At 33.6% G+C, this 21,594-nt stretch overlaps 1 protein-coding gene and 1 long non-coding RNA gene across 3 annotated transcripts in view; one reads left to right on the top strand and one right to left on the bottom strand.

Moving 5' to 3' along the window:
* The window catches only part of LOC143238554 (uncharacterized), a 45,600-nt gene extending 40,842 nt beyond the window's left edge, over positions 1 to 4,758 (bottom strand). Inside the window, exons 1-2 of the long non-coding RNA XR_013020637.1 lie at positions 4,620 to 4,758; positions 4,276 to 4,361 (exon numbers count right to left, since the gene is read on the bottom strand). This is a non-coding gene — a long non-coding RNA (uncharacterized LOC143238554). The remainder of the gene's footprint in view (positions 1 to 4,275; positions 4,362 to 4,619) is intronic.
* Positions 1 to 21,594, top strand: part of LOC143238553 (follistatin-like) — a 93,643-nt gene that overhangs the window by 13,122 nt on the left and 58,927 nt on the right. The window lies entirely within an intron of this gene.

Here is a 21,594-nt window from a genome sequence, read left to right as displayed (position 1 = left end):
TTGTTTAAAATGCTTAAATGAAAAGGAATTGTTTTGCGAGAGTGAGAAAAAAAGTCTTCATTTTCAATAGACGTTCTTTTTTACTTGTGATAAATGAGCCAAGTGGTAGTGTTCTATGGTCACCGAAACAAATACAATAAATACTTCTTACTGCCCTGCCTCGTGATGGAAACACACCTTGTTTGACGGGTAGAAAACTTATAGATGGCACCAGAGATATTCAGGTTTCAAGTCACGGAAACGGCCTACGACGTACTTTTAAAGCTGTAATAAAAGCGTTGTTCAACGTCGCTGACCTGCATACTTCGTTCATTAACTTATGAAATGCTTCTGAAAACTCTAAATATGTCAATGTGTAAACGCATGAAAATCTTCAAATTACGAGGAATTCGACTAGGTGTATTGACTCTTTGAGTCCACGCAATATAAACACAATAACTTACTCAATCTAGAACTACTGTCATTTTTTTTTGCTAGTTTTAGCTTTCCTCACTACCTTCTGGAATTTTCTTTCTTCCAGAAAGTTTGGTGAACGACTTTGTTGTTGTTTTTTTTCTTTTAATGCAAGTGTGACTCGAACACTACTTTAAGATCTCTCTAAACTACCAGTACCTCTAAATAATTTAGCAATAAAAGCTTTAACCTTATCTGATTACTCAAGTTGGTGATAAGATGTTACTTTCTAAGCTCCGTATTTTGTTTTCTTGGAACATCAAAATCCTCAGGTACAAAAGCTATTAAATGAAAAATCACTCAAGCATTTAGACAATTGATAATAAAAACTAATATAGCGAAAATTCTTCTAATAAATTAATTAGTAATGCTGCAATTAATTTTGAAAGAAAGGCATCATTTAAAGCACTTGTATGTAATTAATGTGTTTAGGTTAATACTCAGTAGTCATAAACAATATCTTCGAGGATGCTATATTAGAGTAAACATTATCAGTACTGGAATATACGATTTGGTTAACAAATATTTTCATTTGTCTTATACGTAAAATACTTCAGCTTTCGTTTAACTGTTTGATTTCTATCTTATATGCAGTTAAACGTATGCTGGGGTTTAAAATTATTGTGAATCTTGCTGTGTTTCTAAGCCTAATCTTTACCATATCTGAATTTTTTTTTCTTCATTGAAACGTTCCGAAATTATTTTTTAATAATCTAAAGGTTACTTGCACAACACAAGCTGTAACACATAACACATGTGTTTATTTTTGCAGCAGTGCAAAAACTGATCAACAGTGTATGTCAATCAACCAAAATTCGATTTGACATTATATAAGTAATGACTGTCAAGAAGCGAAGTTGTGTGTGGGTGAGGAATATCCACTTTGCTGCAGGATACAATTTGCTTATCTTGCTCGTGGCATCTTGATTTATGAGCGATGATTACAATATTATGCAACATTTACGAGCGATAATTACAACACTATGTAGCTATATGTAGTACAGTGGTGAACTGTCTATACCTTTTATCATTTTCAACAAAAGCCTTGATAAAGTTTCGTTATTTTAAAATACTCTCACAAAAGATAAAGAACGCGCACATTAAAAGAATATAATATATTCCAATTCTGTGAATTTTTTTCATTTTGTAACATAAATAATTTTACAAGACTCAATAAAGCATCTATTATATAAAGATAGAACGTCGTCCGTCTGTCTTTTTAAGTAATAAAATCGAATCAGATACACACGCGCCCCACATTTGGTATTGCTTGCGCAAAAAAAAATCACAATAATTGGCTAAAATTCTCAATTACGTTTGTTCGTAACAACATTACTACATCGACACAGCATTACCAGGTTTTGTCTAAGTGGAACTTTCGGTTACAGCTTTATAATAAACGGCATGCTTACCCGCAGCACATTTCAGTTTTAAAAATGCCCAACACAAAGATCGCTTCTTCAACTCAGCAAGGTAAAAGAGCCAAAAAGAGGAAGACAGTCCAAAAATAAAACTGCTAAAATCATATTGAAATTCACCGTCTTTACCAATACAGTTAAAATTTTGCAGGGTACTAATCAAGCATTACTTAAAGGGGTAACCAAATATAGATAAAAAATATTGTTTTCGTGAAGTACTAAAAATACTGTAATATGATTCTCATTCTCCATACAGATACTGTAACTAGATTATAATCATTTTTCAAAGAAAATATGTTCATAAATATTTATTTAAGTACAATAATGAGAAGAATTGATGATTATTTCCCGTCACATGACAGACATTTAGCTTGTGTTTAATAAATATTAGCTCCTCTTAAGTAGAAGAACGTTGGTAATATTGATAATGTTTATTTTGATCGATTTAGATTATCTCACAAAGAATTCCAAAAACAAATCGTTCATTAATTATTAATCATTTAGACGAGTTAGATGGAATATTAAAATTAGAAGGAAACTACTTCGCCTTATAATACTTATGGAATACGTGTACAGCAGATAATAAATAAGGCCTTCCCAATATAAATTAATTCACAAATACCTTTCTTTTTCTAGAAAAATCCATTTTTAAACATAAATGGAAAATGATATAAATATATAAAGGAAAACGTGATTAGTATACAGAAAAAAGATTCTAGAATAACAAAGATATCTGGTTTTACAATACTGGACATTAACAACGTTAGGGAGCGGTGTTCTGAATAGATAGACGGAAAGCAAAACGTTGGCCTTATACATTACTTGTTTCGTATTCTCTTATTTGCAATGCATCTATTTTTGCTCATAGGCCTGGCATGGCCATGTGGTTAGGGGCGCACGACTCGTTATCTAACGAGCACGGGTTCGAATCCCCGTCACACTGGCCTTTTCATCCGTGGGGGCGTTACAATGTAACTATCAATCCCACTACTTGTGGATAAAACAGTAGCCCAAGAGTGGACGGCGGATGGTGACTAGATGTATTTCACTGCTAAATTACTAAAGGCTAGCACAGATAGGCCACATGTAGTTTTGCAGGAAATTCAAAACAATTTTTGCTCTCTCATCCAAGTTTAGTTGCGCGATAGATTTGTTCCGATTCTCACTCAAACATTGTTCTGGTATCTTCTAGAAAGGCATTTTGTCTCAATTCAGTTATTTTTTTCTATTTTTCATTTGAAAAGATCTTACAACTATAGCGACGTGTCCGGTCTCAGTAATTTAATTTTCAACCTATTTAAGCCTGTTTCACTTCCGTCACTGATCCTATATATATGCATATGTTCATAATTCATACTTTTTACCTAACATTTTAAATTCACGTGAATTTTAAAAATACAATTTCACGCATGTAATTTTTTTTTCCAATTTGAATAAATATCAGATTTCCTAATTATATTTAATACATATTATTGCATTGCTTACAATAAATGGATTATTATACATTTTGTTATATACAATGTATTAATATATCCAATAAATTTACGTTTTTCAGAAACATTACGAACATAAATATTATAATCGAATAGATTAAACTTATTCCATAAACTTTTCTTTCTATGACTTTCCATACACATGTATTCTTTCTTAATGTTTAAAAAAATTACACCGTAACAATTACATCATGAGATTATTAATATTATTAATCTGATATTTTATATATTACCTCAAACAAAAACATTTTTTTTCAACAACTTTATTGCAAATTGCCTATTTTATTTTCATGGTATAATTTACATTTACAATATATTTTGTCAAAGCTCTACCTTCTAAATCTTTTCATGTTACGCGTTTTAATTTCATAATACTTTATCTAGTCCAAACGAAAAGAAAACGACTTTTTAGCTGTAACTCACGTGAATTAAGAATTCTTAACAAATAACTGATTTAACTTTGATAAAAATCATAATTTCGATTAAAATATCTGTGTTCAAAGTTAGTATTCAACTGCTCAATTGATTTTTTTATTATTTTGCCTTAATCACGTAATTCGTGTCTATCACGTTCTTTATATTCAAAAGTTAAAGCTATGAGTAAACCCTTTAATTTGATGCCTAGAAAATACATTACTTTTTTCATACTCCTTACTCCTATATTAATCAAAATATATTTTATAACTATCTTTAATATATTTAGAGAATATTAATACTGATAGAGTTAAGTAAATTTAAAATAAAATGAAAAGGAAGGAACACGTCAAAAACAGCAAATCTAAACCTCTGACTAATTATATTAATTTGTTATAACCAGAAACAAGCCGAAAAATAAATTAAAAAATTAAAAACGCTGCACTAATTGAAAGAATCCAAAAGGTACAAACTATAATGTGGGATATAAAATGTACCTTAGGCTTTGGAGGTGACTGCGGAAGTAGGACCCACATTGCGGTGGTGATAAACTGTTTGTCAGTCTTAATCTCCATTCGCCAGTCTCATATAAAAAAAAGAATAAAGTAAGGTAATAGCAGTAGAAATTAAAATAATAGGTATATAAACAAAAATTAGGATATCGAAATGTTGGTGCTCAAACCTACAACGTCCCACATATCTATATCACCTTTCACTGCCTGCGGACTGTTGTGGGAAGGTGACTGCTCTCCAAAGTAAAGAAAACAGATTAATTGAAAATAAGGATACGAATAAGAAAAACAAAATACCAGTTGGGGATAAGTAAGTTAAATAAACTTACCTCTTGAAATTATCATTTCAGCCCCCATTGTGGCAGAGAGGCATTAAGTGATAGCCCAGCAAACGAATTCTACTAGTATCAAAGGTCCCATCCAGTTATCTAAATTCTCGAAATCACTGATAACTAGTATAGCTCCCAACCGTCACCCATTTATTAAGTCTACTGTAACTATAATGCTCTAAACAAGCGTTTATATGCGGTAAGATGTACATACGCATAAAGTAGTGTCAACTTGTAAATTGCCTTATTCATAACTAAGAATAGTTATTAGAACCTTTGGGTATTTTTTTATCTCTTTATATTTATTTAATACATTTTTATATTTGTTATAGAATAATTTAATAATTTTATTTAAAAATTATTTATTAAATCCATTAACTATTAATTTTATTTCAATATTTCAACATTACTGATGAAATATTGTAAGTTACTATAAATTTTACAATATTTGAATAACTGGGAAGTTATAACAGAAGAATATGGTACATTACTATTTAAAGAGGGTAAACCTTAACTTGGAAAGGCAAAATATTTTCTTTTATTAAAACATTTACATTGATATCCTTGTCAATTATTTTAATTTATAAACCTAAATAATGTGCTTTTGTATTAGATATTGAAGTATTATGAATTTATAATTCTACTGAAAAGATAGTGTTAATAATATTATTTATTTCAGAATTATTTATATTAATTACATTTTATATCTATCTGTAAGTTAAGGTAAAAATATCTGGATTTGTGTACTTTTCAATAAATCTATTTTCATAATATTAAAGATATTAATTTGTTATACAAGTAGAATAGTTAGACCCCATAGAACGCGTATTGCGTTTTTCAAAACATGATTATTGTAAAATATAAAAGCATTGTAAATAGTTTTAATGTGTGTATGTGTGTTTTCTTACAGCAAAGCCACATCAAGCTATCTGCTGAGTCCACCAGGGGGAAAATAATATTAATTTATTTTTGCTTATAAGAAACTATTACATATATCAATAGTGAAATCAAATAATTACATCAAAATGAAGCTAAATGAATAAACAAAATCTTGAAGAAGAACTGCATTAAAAACAGCAAATCTCTGATAAATTATATTATAACCATAAATTTCCAAGTACTTTATTTTCATTTTTTATTTTTTTATTTTTTTATTTTTCATCTTTTTATATTCATCTTTTTCTTATTCTTATTTTAACTTGGGAGAGCAGACAACTTCCCACAACTATCTGCAGGGAGTAAAGGGTGATATAGATGTGGAACGTTGTGGGCTTGAGCACCCACATCTCGCTCTCCTAATTTCTACTTTTAATGTGTGAGACTAGCGAATTGAAGGTTAAGATTGATAGATGGTACATCGCCACCGCGATGTGGGGCCTAAATCCTCAGTCACCTCCAAAACCTAGGATACATTTTATAATCCCACGTTGTAGCTTATACCCTCGGATCCTTTTTAAAAAATATGCAACGTATTTTATTTCGTGTTAATGTGTTTTGTTTATGGCTTGAAAATTTATGGTTATAATATATATATCAATATATATTTAGGATTTAAACAATAATGTTTCACAGCAATTGCGAAAACAAAAGTAGTCTAGAATATTAGAAATATAATGCCAAAGTTATATGTTTAGCTACCCTTTTTGCCCGGCATGGCCAGGTGGTTAAGGCACTCAACTCGTAATTTGAGGGTCGTGGATTCGAATCCCAGTTACACCAAACATGTTTACCCTTTCAGCCGTGGGGGCGTTATAATGTGACGGTCAATCCCACTATTCGTTGGTAAAAGAGTAGCCAAAGAGTTGGCAGTGGGTGATGATGACTAGCTGCCTTCCCTCTAGTCTTACACTGCTAAATTAGGGTCGGCTAGCGCAGATAGCACTCGAATAGCTTTGCGTGAAATTCAAAACAAACCAAACTACCCTCTTAGAATCTGTATACAAAAGAAACGGAACTTCCAAAATTCAAGTGTTTTGGGCTATATTTACTTGTTTATCCTAAAACAATTAAGTATTCTTTATTTTAATACTATTGATGCCGTTCTAAAATTATGTTATTCAACTATAAACTGAAATTAAGGGTCTAGATGTCAGCAACCTTGAAGTTCGAATACAAATGTTAGCTTACTAGGTCATCAAACGTTATTACATTATTGATAAACTAGCCTTGTTAGACATCTTATTCACAATATCATATCTTAATGAGGTGTTATCACACATTTATTCAGATAGAAAGACAAGAAATAAGAAACAAGATCTTTCTTTTTATTTCTACTTTAGATTTCGAATTTGATATATAAAATCAAAGTAGATTACTCCTTTATTTCTACTTTCATTTGAAAATATTAGTAATAACATTAGTTTGTGCTGCCTTATAATTTTAAAATTAGAAAAAAAAACATTTATACATTAAGCCACTCATCGTAAAAAAAAGATCAGATCCAATAGAGATATTTAGCTTTCTATATTTAAACGAGAGCTTTCACGTTTTTTGGTGTGGTTAAATATTTCAAAGAATTTCTTTTTGTAATATTTTGCAGGCATTGTTAAAGAAAGTAAATCAAATTTATTACATATCTTCTTACAATTCATAAGATCAGGCTTAAAATATTTTTCTCTGTTGGATGTTATTTTGATATAAATTTATTAGTACTACATGTATTATGACAATTAAATTTTTTGACATACTAAAAATCTATTATGCCTGATCTTTCATCAGGCACCAGATTTAACCCATCCTGCTGGTAATGCAATGGTTTAACCTCATACCTTTCTTTGCAAGTATATTACAATTTTAATTTCTAATTCATCTAATTTGTATACTTTATTTCTCAATCATTATTAGCCACGACATACTGGATCATAGAATATATTCCGTTGTTTGTTTGTTTTAAGTACAAACTTTGAGCTCATAGCTCTGTCATGTCTTGACCGATTTCATATAAAATTACAATTTTGGACACAGGAGGTCAAATTATTTCGATTGATGTACTTGATCATGCTCAATGTCTCAAAGATTGATATTCTCCAATCTTGCCTAAAAGAATTTCAGTTTGAGGGTGTGCTGGTAGAGATCCCGTTGAGTAATAAAATCGAATCGGGTATACTGACGCTCCACACTTTGTGTTGTTTGTTTAATTTCGCGCAAAGCTACAGGAGGGCTATCTGCGCTGACAATCCCTAATCTAGCAGTGTAAGACTAGAGGGAAGGCAGCTAGTCATCACCACCCACCACCAACTTTTAGGCTACTCTTTTACCAATGAATAATCGGATTGGCCGTCACATTATAACGCCCCCACGGCTGAAAGGGCGAGCATGTTTGGCGCAACCAGGATTCGAATCCGCGACCCTCAGATTACGAGTCGAACGCCTTAACACACCTGACCCTGATGGGCCTAAAATTAATTGACATAAAGTGTAAAACATATATCTTTTTAATATTTGTCCAATCTTCTTCGCCCCCCAGTAGCTCAGCGGTATGTCTGCGAACTTACAACGCTAGATACCGGGTTTCGATAACCGTGGTGGGCAGAGAACAGATAGCTCATTGTGTAGCTTTATGCTTAATTCAAAACAACATCCAATCTTCTTTCTAAGAAATATAAATCGTTGTGTATTTTGTAAATTTAACTGATCTGTTTTATCTCCGAAAAACTTATTAAATGTTTTTATTTATAATTTTCAAGATATCATTCTGTTAAAAATTCTTATAAGAAATAAACAAATGGATTAGTTTCACATAATTTATTTCTTTATATTATTTCTGAATTACAAGATAAAACACCATCTAATAAATTTTAATGCATTCTTTATAATTACAATAAATTTTTTAATCTCTTATTTTTCATTTCTTCAAAGAACTAGCCGTACAGTGGTTCAGCGATAAGTCCATGCATGGGCTTATAACGTTAAAAATCGGATTTAGATACTTGCAGTCGGCAGAGCACAGGTAACTCATTGAATAGATTTGTGCTTAACAAATGTCAAAGAACAGTACTCGTTTTGGGTTATCCATATGTAAGCAAATAAAAAGATTTCAGCGGAATTTCGTTAAAAATTCCAATCAATAATGTTACCATCACCTTCTTTTTTAATAAATATTATTTGTAATTTTAGCTTGAAATCGATAAGCATTAAAAAACGTAACAATGCAACGGGGGGAGATCTCTACATTTACAATGAATAGTTCTCAATTAAACATTGTTTTCTGATGTCATTTAAATCTAATAAAAATATCTTAGGTGTCAACAAAAAGGTGAGGCCAAAAAAAAAAAAAAGGATACAGCGTGCGACTTAAAGGAATAGAACCAAAACTGGCTACACGTACAGCATTGATAAGAATTTTACAACAAATATTAATTAATTAGTGAGCCAAGCATCATTGTTTGTTCAACTTTGGGCAAGATGATAGCTAAAATGAAAAACCTGAAAATCGTTATCAGAATAAGATTTAAAGAAATTGATATAAGAATTTACCAGAACACTATTTACTGTTCAGGAGGGAGCAAGACCCTTCCTAATCGTCATTTGTTTTGGCAATGCACATAAAAAAAATGAAATTAACACTCGACAGTAACCAATATTAGCGTTAGGAAGGCAACCCTATTATTCAGAACGGTCCTATACTTTACAGAACCAATCACATTCTTTAAAATATATGATGGCAGTTTGCCTCTTCTTTGTAGCAACTTCATGGACTCTAGACTAACCGTTTCTCGTCATCACCAGCACGCACTAGATACAGCCACATCAAATATCACATCATTATTTCCGCTTGGAATAATTTCACAAAATTTATTAAATTTGTGCCGTAAAGTTGGCAACGAATAATCAATGATAACCGTCCGCTGATATAATTCTTTTTTAAATTTGAGCTAGAACCTGCTAATTTAGTTTGCTTGGACTAACTCATACTTATATATCTGCACATCTTTTCATCTCATTGTTTTGTTGCTCTAAATCAGTCATCTTTAATCAGAATAAAATAAAATCTAAAACGATCCACTTTTACTCTTAGATGAAACTGTGGCAAAAATGTTAGACTGATAGCTCACGTGATTTTTTGCAAAACGTTTCATTACATTTAAGCAGTTTTTAAGTTGAATAATTTTATACATACGGTTTATATTTACACCAAATGGGATTCCTAATTGTAGGATGTAAAGATCTATCAGTATGACGAATTTGAAGAAATCCATAAAAGTTAAGTATATTTTTTTCTAACAGGTAAAATTTTGTTACTTTTGATAAAAAGAAGTAAAAAAAAAAGGAAGAAAATCAAAACTGGGGATATTATATCTCATTTTTATATTAATGTATTGCTTTGAAATTTGGTATATGAAGCAAGAATCCAGTAGAACACGTCCACTGAAAATATGTCATAGTTTGAATTACCCCTTTGCGAACTACAAAAGGTGAAAAATCGCTAAATTATCTCTCCTGTTAATAACCAAGTACGTCCCGCAGCAGACAATGTTTTCGACCGTAAAACACACTTCTGTGTGTCTTGATTATCTTTTATTTAAACTATCAAAATATAAATAAATACACTTCTAAATGGATAGAAACTCTAAGAATAACAAAATTGTTTTCATTTTAAAAAACGTGTAAAATAACTAAGGTTATAACTTAAGAAACAGCAATGAACTGGGCTAAGTATTTAACAATTTAACTGAATTCCATAACCTTCCAATACATAAAAAGAAAAGTATTTAAGTTGGCGCTGGAATTACATTTTTTTTTCTGGAAAGGAAGCATTATATACAATTTTCAAAAATCGCCAAAATTTTAAATAAAGGTTATTTTTTGAGCATTTGAAATAACATGATTTAAGCTTATTTTTAAATATGAATTCTCTGCATAGAACGTTGATTCCGGAACGTTTTCCTTTTAATAACTAACTTTTAATATGAAAGTCAAACGTCACACATTTGTAGCCTAAAGGGGTCTCCAATATTATCATAGTTTAAAGTTGTTATTTTTGAATTAAGCACAAATCTACATAATGGGCTATCTGTGCTCTTCCCACCACGGGTATCGAAAACGGGATTTTAGCGTTGGAAGTCCACAGACATACTGCTGAGCCACTGGGGGTCCGTAGTTTATACACAAGAAGACCTTTCAAAATATCTGACAGTTATCTACTTTAGTTCCTAAATACAAAACAAAAGTGTTCTATAAAAAGTTTTAAGATATAATTCTCATAAAGATCTATAATTTCGCATTTTCTGAGCTCTTTAGCACAAAAAGATGAGTGTAATGCGTTGCCTACAATATTGTAAACTACATTAAAATATTTAACTTCAAGTGGCCAGATTATTAATGGAAACCTCCCCGACCTTCAAACTACTTCATAATTTGAATCTGCTAGAGGGGCGAAACTTAATGTATTAAGAGCACATATAATTGCATCATTTGAAGACATTTTAATTTTTGTACGCCATTCCCCTGGGGTTTTTCAGCTTTCTACCACTAACATATATCTAAAGTATGATCATGAAATAATAAAGCATACCCCATCTAAAAAATAAAATGCTGTATGACAAATTGAAGCACAGGACAAAAGTTATTTCTCTGTAGCACTAGGAAAGCACCAAAACAATAAAACAATTTGAAACAAGTAAAAATCGTACGACATTCTAATTATTGACTTAAAAGGGCGTATTGTATGACGACTGACTGGAGTTTAAAAAAAACGCACGAAAAAACAAAGGTGTACCGAAACACTACTTTTTGCTTTGTGGAAGGGAAAGCCTAACTTACGAAAATATTTTTCACGTGCGATAGAAGGTTATTTGCTTATACTCTGAATGTTAGTTTAAATTACATAAAAAGGTTAATTTGAATTGTCTACAAAGGAGCCTTCCTGCTCTTCAAATTATTTTATAATTCGAATTAGTTTGAGGACTGAATGTTGATATAATAAAAGTTCGTTTAATTGCATCTTTTAAAGCGACATTACTTTCCATACCCCAGTCGTTTTTACTTCTAATTTCCAATAGAAAATAGTAATGAAATAAAACTTAATGATATATTGTAGTTCACTGGATTGTGAAATATCTACCTATGTAACAAGTGATTTTTTTTAAAGCTGTCCGATGGGACGTCAGTAAGTCTATGGACTTGGAACGCTACGATCCGACGATAAGTTCACGTGGTAGATATCCCCATGTGGTTTTGCTTTAAAAAACACACAAGTTTTTCAAGCAGAACTTATTTTTGATTGCTAGTAATTACAGCTTAAACACCTTTACAGACGTACTTATAACACAACCTCAATATTACAATTAAACAAAAATCAATGTTCACTGCCGATGCTTAGCTTCTTGACTGATTACGTAAAGAAAGAGGCAGAAATTACCATTCCAGTGGTTATTTTGTGGTCACCGAGCTGAAGGTTTGTATAAAACGATTAATTTTAAAAAAATACTATAAAACTGTTTTTACAAATTAATACTCCTCTTATTGGAACCGTTTTCACTACCCAACTTTAACTTCTGTATTCTCGAGACGGCTGATATGGGTATTAAAACCTTAATCAAAATAAAGTACAGAACAGCGTTTCGACCTTTTTAGGTCATCTTCAGGTAAATTCAAACTTCTAGTTGGTCAACCCAACCAAAGTAAGTGTTTCAAAATTTGAAAACTAAAAGGCAGTTTTTAAAAGATACAGTCGTTTTTACAAAACAAGACGGAATATTATTATTGCAAGATGTAACGTGTGTAAGCTTCATAAAGCTTGTACTTTCTGGTTTTTTCTTGAACAGTTTCTGTCTTCTTTCGGTAATTTAGAGACAACGTTTCGGACTGCTAGAGCAGGTCTTAATGAACTATTTTGGTAGCTGGAGATAACGTTTCGAACTGCTAGAGCTGGTCTTAATAAACTAGTTTGGTAGGTTCCGAGACAACGCTGCGAACTGCTAGAGCGGTCTTAACGAACCAGCGTGGTAGTTTCAAACTGCTAGAGCGGGTCCTAATGAACTAGTATGTTATTTTGAAAAAGAAAATCGAACTCTTAAAACAAATTATCCCAATGAACTAGCGTCGTAGTTGGAGATAACGTTTCGAATTGATAGAGTGGGTCTTAATGAACTACAGTGATACTTCGAAGAAAACGTTTCACATTTGTAGTACAGATCTTCGTCAACAGGTGGCTGTTGTTGTTGTTATTAGGCACACAGCAACACAAAGGACAATCTGTGCTCTGTCCACCGCGGGCATTAAACCCTTGTTTCTAAAAGTATAAGTCCGTTAGCATTTCGCCGTGTCACTAGGGGATCAACAGGTGGATGAAGAGCGCTACATTATTCATTATTAATCACCTAAGATTATTTATATAATTCCAGAACAGACTTCTTTTTATGCGTTCGTGCGATTCCCCTTGTAATAATAATTAGTTTGTGAGATGAAAATTATTACTTGAAAGCTGTTGTTGTTTTGAATTTAGCACAAAGCTATACAACGGGCTATCTGTGCTCTGCCCATCACGAGTATCGAAACCCGGATTTTAGCGTTGCAAGTCCGCAGATATACCGCTGAGCCACTGGGGGGCTATTTGAAAGCAACCCGAAAAAAATCATGCTTGACATTGAGATATTTTATTTGAAATAAAAATTTGAGTTAAAAAAACTGTGGTGTAGAAATGGCAAACTGCATATGAAACTGGTATTTGTTAAAAGTATTCAATAAATCATTACGTTATTTAACCACCTAACCTTTTTCACTTTGATTCGCCTCTACTGAGTTCTAAAAACGTGATTACAAATGTCGGTAAAACTTAAAAATAGAACTCCTATCTATATAAGCAACATAAGTGAAGTTGGCTAACAGCCAGTATATATATATATATACATATGTATGTGTGTATTATCCAAAATAGGCACTTGCTAGTGAATTCGGAATTTGGATCTGTAATAAAACGGCCATATTCTTAAACAATCTTTGCTTTCTGTTCTGCTGGATATTCGTTTGACTGACTTCCTTTTTTTTTCTTTCAATTGTAGGATTGCTGCTGTATTTAGCTGTGAGTTACTGTATATAGACTGTTGATGGAAATTTAAGTCGCGTCGCAGATTACCTCCGAGTCGGGAACTTTCTTTGCTGTACTTATTTCCGCTTCAATCAAGCATCGCGTGCTCGTAATGAAGTCTTCTTCCATTTTGTGGCACGTGAATAACTGAGCGTAACACTTGAAGCCAGATGAATCCCCTTTTTTTTCCCTCTCTATTCTTTATTAGAACTAAAATAAAACACAAGAAATTTCCAGAACATTGTTAATTTCATGCACGAATCGCTGCCTTAATATTTTGTTTCTTTTTAAACATTTCTTCTGATTTTGATCAATTACGGAACTCGAAAGAATTTTATTACTAAACACACACCAGTAAGTAAAACCGAAACAAGACAAAATTTTACCACAGCTTGGTTTCAACTTTAGAGTTTTACAGAAAGAGGGTAGTATTTTTGGATAAGGTTTAGATACGGTTGCTTTTGTTGTTCTTTGTTATTAAGCACAAAGCTACACAAAGATATATCTGTGCTCTGCCCACCACGGGTATCTAAACCCGGATTCTAACTGTATAAGTCTGTAGATATACCATTGTGCCACTGGAGTAGGATATACATATGGAAGAAAATTTTCATTCTGCCTAGTGTAGTTCCATGTAACTACAAACATGGTACAACTTATAACAATAAAAATGTTTCATGGGCTGAGTGCAGCCCAATATTTAACATTTTCGTACTGTAGAATTGAGGGTCCAGGGTTTTTGGTTTGATTTGTTTTAAATTTTGCGCAAAGCTACACTAGAGCTATCTGCGCTAGTCGTCCATAATATTGCATAGAAAAGGCAGCTAGTCATCATCACCCACCGTGAACCTCTTGGGTTGCTCTTTTACCAACAAATAGTGAGTGGTATTGGCAATCAGTTTATAACTACTCCATAGGTGAATGGGTGAGTATGTTTGGTCGGACAGAGAGTCGAGCCCTTACCTAATATTACGACGCGAGCGCTCTAACCACCTGGCTATGCCGGCCCCAACTAGAGCGATTCGCCATGTCTAAATTTTGCAGGCCCAGCATGGCCAAGTGGTTAAGGCACTCTACTCGTAATCTGAGGGTCGTGGGTTCGAAGCCCCGTCACGCCAAACATGCTCGCCCTTTCAGCCGTAGGAGCGTTATAACGTGACGGTCAATCCCACTATTCGTTGGTAAAAGAGTAGCCAAAGAGTTGGCGGTAGGTGGTGATGATTATCTACCTTCCCTCTAGTCTTACAATGCTAAATTAGGGACGGCTAGCGCAGATAGCCCTAGAGTAGCTTTACGCGAAATTCAAAACAAAACAAACAAAACCGAACTCTTAAGTGCGTTAAAGTTTGCCTAAGAATACAGCTATCTGTTTATGGTAAAGTTGGTGCTCGGTTTCATTGAAAATATTTCATTGCTTTTGAAACTGACAAAAAATAACGATTAGAGTTGGAAAGTTATATATATATTTTAAGACTTCTGTATTTCAGGTTTTGGAATTTTTATTTAGTGATCATGAATGAAAGAAAAGGTGAAGCTAATTAACTGATCCAATAATTAATAATTACAATTGAAAAGTTTGTTCTAATAAAATAAGGCAAGATTCTAAGACAAAAAATATTCTATCGGCCATCTTGATTTTTAAGAAGTTAATGTATTAATTTCACAAATTAGGAGAACCTTCTCACTAAGAAAGTTTCAATGCAGTGAATTTTATTGTTATTCGCTTACGCTTTGTTAGGTTACTGTAGCCTAGCAACATTACTTGTATCGATGTATACCCTTCGTAGATTTCTCAGTATTACAGATCTGAATCGTTAGGGTACTCTTAACATAAAAAAAAAAGTTTAGAATTATTTTTACCAAACGTCTTAATAATTCAATGAGTAATAATATAGCCCATGTTTCAGATTTTTAAATGGATAGACCAGAGGGTCAGCAGCTAATGAACAGCACCAATTTCCAAAACCTCGAATTACTTATGTTTGATCACATATTGGAATTTGACTAATACTCTTAGAGCGCGCATGCGGTTTCAAAAGGTGCAGCGAGTAATGAACACTAACCATGAATCCTTGGATTCATATACCGACACGCTAACCACTAAGCTTGATAATAAGTCCTATAAACTCTTGTCAACACCCTGCTTAAAGTAAAAAGGTTATTTTTTATTTAAGCTTCAATAGTCCTTACTATAGTGTTATTTTTTATTATTTACAAGGTCGTCAGGTATTATCATCATTCCTTGTACGGTTTCCAACATAGTATCTTAATTTTAAAATTTTCACTACATATATTTTTGGAACTATAATATAAACATAAACTTTTGAGCAATCAATTATTGGTATTAAACCTGAAACGACAGCAAGCTGAAGTAACAGAGAATCATAGCTACTAAATATATCTGTCTCCAGTCAGCAGCCTACTACCCATCACCATCCACTCACTCTAACGGATTGACTATCACTCTTGTGATGTACCAACAGCTTAAAGAGCGGGAAATACTTTAGAGAGTTGGAAAGAAGAGAAAAATTTATTTTCTAAGAATGCACAATATTATCGTGTTAAAAATTATTTTATGAGAATGTACAATATTATCGTGTTAAAAATTATTTTATGAGAATGTACAATATTATCGTGTTAAAATTATTTTATGAGAATGTACAATATTATCGTGTTAAAAATTATTTTATGAGAAGGTACAATATTATCGTGTTAAAAATTATTTTATGAGAATGTATAATATTATCGCGTTGTTGACAATTCTTCATTAATGATTCTGGCTACTTTGCCTGCAATTTCATTCGAATTTTTTTGCATTCTTACAATCGACCCGTAGATGGGCCAGGTGGTTAAGGTACTCGACTCGTAATCTGAGAGTCGCGAGTTCGAATCCCTGTCACACCAAACATGCTCGCCCTGTCGGCCGTGGGGCGTTATAATGTGACGGTCAATCTCACTATTCGTTGGTAAAAGAGTAGCCCAAGAATTGGCGGTGGGTGGTAATGACTAGCTGCCTTCCCTCTAGTCTTACACTGCTAAATTAGGGACGACTAGCACAGATAGCCCTCAAGTAGCTTTGTGCGAAATTCAGAAACAAACAAACAATCATTTTAGATGATTTCTTATTCACAATAGATTAATTTAAGCAAAATCAAGGAAGGTTAAACGTTTCGGAATACAAGCAATTTAGTTATCTATGTTCTCTGAATGCAAGTCAGTCGTGTTTTTAGATAGCTCACGTTCAGAGAATAATTTTTCATCCATTATGATTATTTAAAAAAAAAAGTGATGAAAATCATGCATTCTTTCTCTACAGAGGATACGTGATTTAAGGCTTACAAATGTTTAAACTATGTGTGTCCCTGCAGTGTCTAAGACCCTACCCCTGGCAAGTTTCCAGCTCTGTTATGATAGTGAACCTGCCAGACTATTGGGGGCGGTAAGCCGAGAAAGGTACCTTTGCTGCTTCTATATTCTACTTGAGCAAAATTCTATATTTCCCCATGGGGTTCTATTGTGGGAACTAATGGCTAATCCTTCTACTGTGGCAAAAATAGTCCAACCTGTTGACATTGAAAATAACAGAGGAAGCGGCGGTTAGCAGGTGATACTTTCTTTGTCTAGCTTTCTAGATTTAAATAGCATCACGTGCCTACTTAGATCAGCTGTCTACTCGTGGTTAGTTGTCATGGCAACACCATCGTAAAGGGTTAAAATTTGCCACCTTACGGCACGACTGAGCACATGACTCATCATTAATGTGCTTGGCTACTAAGTGCTATCAAGGTCGCTTTATCGCATGCATCCCGCTCATGTGGATCAAACATCTGTTTTCGCTGGCGAAGTTCCGGCGTCTTGAAATTCGACACAGTTTCCCAAAAAGGACAGACGATGCACAATTTCAGCGAGCAGCAAGTTCAATCGGCGTCAAGCTGTCTTGAATTAATACCATTCTTTTAAAAGTTCTATGAAGAGATTAAGGTCAAACCTTTCGTTTTGTTTTCACTCTACAGAAATAGAAATCACGCTGCAAAATAACAATAGTAATAATAACTATTCATTTCTAATCATTACTTTCGTACCATTAACGCAAGAAAGTAAATTATGGCCAGCGTGGTTATACATGTTTTTGTATTGTAGCATCTTAACATTTACATTGTACGTCTTTCAAATGAGTGATTTTTACTAAATCTGTAAATGCTCATTAGCAGTCATGTGATAAACTGATTTCGGAAAATAAAACTGAATTTATGATTTAACTTTGAAACATTTATGTAATACAGATATTTAACACCCTTCTCATGTATAGCAAAGCTTATATATTTGTTACTAAAGTAAATGATAGGTCGAAAGATATTTTAAGACGCACTGTCGAACTGAAAACAATGGCTTTTTAATACCAGGTGTCGAAGACTCAGGAACTATTTTGAGCACAAAAGCGAACGCGTCTGAAAATAAGTCACCAAAAGAACATATATCTCTAAGCCGTAAACCGATCTTTTCTAACAGTGATACTTCAATTCAACGTCAGAGTTCGTGCGAGTGAGTAAGGTTTAGCTAGGGGAACATAAAAAAAAACAACAGATTCCTAAAAACAGAGAGAAAAATAGATCAGTACTCAGTAAATATTGTAAATAGTTTATAGCAAATATCGGTGTTGTGAATAAGGCTTAGGAAAATGGTGTTTAGACTAATTAAACTCGTGTTAGTGGCATGCATACAAAAAAAGGCTAGGCACGTATATCGTAAAAGCAATGTGTTTTATAATATTACTTCAATAATAAAGAATCTAAAACTTAAATATACCTAACCTAGTACCAAAGCTAGCTGATTAACGTGTATACAAATGTGCAGCTTTAACTATGCATTTGCTAAATAGTTGGTAAGCCTGTTTGAAAGTCACATGACTGGCTATAGATGAAATAATGTACTTCAGCAGGTATATTTAGTTCATTTGTAATATAATAATGTATCTGGAAAGAGGGAGTATTATTATTTCCGGAGACAATTATATCCAGTTCGTAAAACGAGTGAGTCTGTGTACAAATTCACAATAAATATCGTAGTATATTGGACATAACTTTTTGTTTTTGTTTGTTTTTGAATTTCGCGCAAAGCTACACGAGGGTTATCTGCGCTAGCCGTCCCTAATTTTGCAGTGTAAGACCAGAGAGAAGGCAGCTAGTCATCACCACCCACCGCGAACTCTTGAGCTACTCTTTTGCCAACGAACAGTGGGATTGACCGTCACATTATAACGCCCCCACGGCTGAAAGGGCGAGCATTTTGGTGTGACAGAAATTCTAACCCGCGACCCTCGAGTTACGAGTCGAACGCTTTAGCCCATCTGGCCATGTCGGGCTTATAACGTTTTGTACTTTAAGAATAAAGATTAATTTCTTGCTGGTTAAGAATCAGTAGATTACTTCTATAATTTAAATTATTGGCGTTGTCTCTAAATTGCCCGCACCCCAGTGGCACAGTTGTATGTCTGCGGACTTACAAGACTAGAAAGCAGGTTTCGATACCCATGGTGAGTAGAGCACAACTGGCTCATTATGTAGCTTTGTGCTCTTTTTCAAATAAACAACTCTTTAAAGTTCTGTTTTACAACAAGACGCAAATAGTAAAGTAGTTTTTAAAGTTCTTCCAAATCTAGTTTAGTTTGGTTTATTATGAATTTTGAGTAAAGCCACACGAGCGCTATCTGCGCTAACCGTCCCCAACTTAACAGTGACAGACTAGAGGGAAGGCAGCTAGTCTGCACAAACTTCTCATTGCCAGTTCGTGAGCTACTCTTTTATCAGCGAATACTGTAATTGGCCGTCACACTATAATGCCCTCAAGACTGTAAGGGCGAGCGTGTATGGCGAGTGAGATTTGACCCCGAAACCCTCAGATAGTGAATCGAACGCCTTAACCAGAAGGCCTTTTTTCAAATCTAACCCACTAGAATTTGTCAAGCATACTTTTTTATCAGACAGAAATAAATAAATGTTATTATTATCTCCCGTAGTGATCAATGCAACGGCGAAGGTCTGATTTCAAAAGTGTGAGGAGGGTTGTGTAACTGATGTTTGAGCAAGGATATTTTATCAAATACTTGCATACTTAAAAAAAAAAGATAAAACCAAATGTGGGGACGTATAGCACCGAAGGTTCAATGTGAATATTTTGAATATTAACTAACTCCAGAGAGTCACATTTCTCAAGCGTAAAAAAGATAGTATTGTAATGAAGGCTTGACAGATTTAGCAAGAACATCTTTATAGTTGTCGTCGTGATTCTTTTTGTTTGTTTGAGGGAACTTCCTCTATATCTTTATTAGATTTGTGTGGTTGTAAATCTGTTCGTGTTATATAATAATAATACTTCATGCGAGTTTGGAAATAAATTGGAAACTACCTCTGTTTTCTTTTTTTTTTCTGCTTCTAACTACACCCAAAACTACATAATAGGCTAACTGTGTTGTGCCCACATCGAGTATCGAAGTCCGGTTTTTAGCGTTACAAGCCCTCAGATTTAACGAATCGGCAGATACTAGATTTTATCTACCCATTACTTAATTGAAATTATTGTGTACGTTACAGTTATACTTGTGTAAATTCCTTTTCAATTAATAGTTAGCATACATTTGTGTAATAGAAGGCAGACATGATGGTATTTATAATTTTCAGTTTAAGCACCATATCGAATTGTCTGGGTGTAAGTAGGTCTAAACAAACACACGTAGCTGCTGAAGGTACCTCAGTGTAAATGAAAATAAGAAGCATTTATCATGACTAGAATCCCATTGTACAATATGGTATTTGAATTATCAGCACGATTCACGTGATTGTTGACTGTTCACTACACGTGAATACCTTACGGTTGAGGCTAGTATGGCCTAGTGGTTAGGGCGCTCGACTTAGGGAGCAGGTTTCGGAAGAATAGAATACATTTACTTGATTGGCAAACAATATGATCAAAATTAGTAGGCCTGGGATGCCCAGGTGGTGAGGGCATTCGATTCGTAATATGAGTGTCACGCTTTTAAATCTCTGTCAAATGTGCTTGACCTTTCACTTGTGGAGTGTTATGACGTGACAGTCTATCTCACTATTCGTTGGTAAAGTAGCATCTCAATAGCTAGCAGTGAGTGGTGCTAACAAGCTGTCTTTCCTTTAGTATATCACTGCTAAATGTGGAATGGCTTGCGCAAATATCTTTCGTGTTGTTTTGCATTCAATTCGAAGGAAATCAAACTTTATGATTGTGTTGAAGATATTACTTTCGCTGTTTATTTGCTTGTTTGTAGTTAAGCACAAAGCTATACAAAGAACTATCTGTGCTCTGCCCACCACGGGCATCGAAACTCTGTCAAGCGTTGTAAGTCCGCAGATATACTGTTGTTCCCCTCTTAAAATGTAGGAGAGAGATTGATAGCGATTAGTGATCCATCGTTAAAAATACAATACGGATTTTCAGCTCAAATTTAGTAATAGTGGCATTAACTTATTTGGGCCCGGCGTGGCTAAGCGTGTTAAGGCGTGCGACTCATAATCTAAGGGTCACGGGTTTGCATCCCTGTCGCGCCAAAAATGCACGCCCTTTCAGCCGAGGGGGCGTTATAATGTGACGGTCAATCCCACTATTCATTGTTAAAAGAATAGCCCAAGAGTTGGCGGCGGGTGGTGATGACTAGCTGCCTTCCCTCTAGTCTTACACTGCTAAATTAGGGACGGCTAGCACAGATACCTCTCGAGTAGCTTTGTGCGAAATTTAAAAAAAAAAACATTTTAAAAGTGCTGCGAAGGACCTTAGAACAATTAATCTCTATTGTTAGAACTCTAAGTGTATAAAATAGGCTTAGAAAAAAATTAAAACTGTCTTTTATGTAAAAAAAAAACCTTTGTTTTAAAATGATACGCACTCTATTGAACGTTATATAGAGATATAAATGACATG

The sequence above is a fragment of the Tachypleus tridentatus genome, chromosome 13 (genome assembly GCF_004210375.1).
Source record: "Tachypleus tridentatus isolate NWPU-2018 chromosome 13, ASM421037v1, whole genome shotgun sequence".
Taxonomy (NCBI): Eukaryota; Metazoa; Arthropoda; class Merostomata; order Xiphosura; family Limulidae; genus Tachypleus; species Tachypleus tridentatus.
This window is presented reverse-complemented; position numbering and strand designations above follow the sequence as displayed.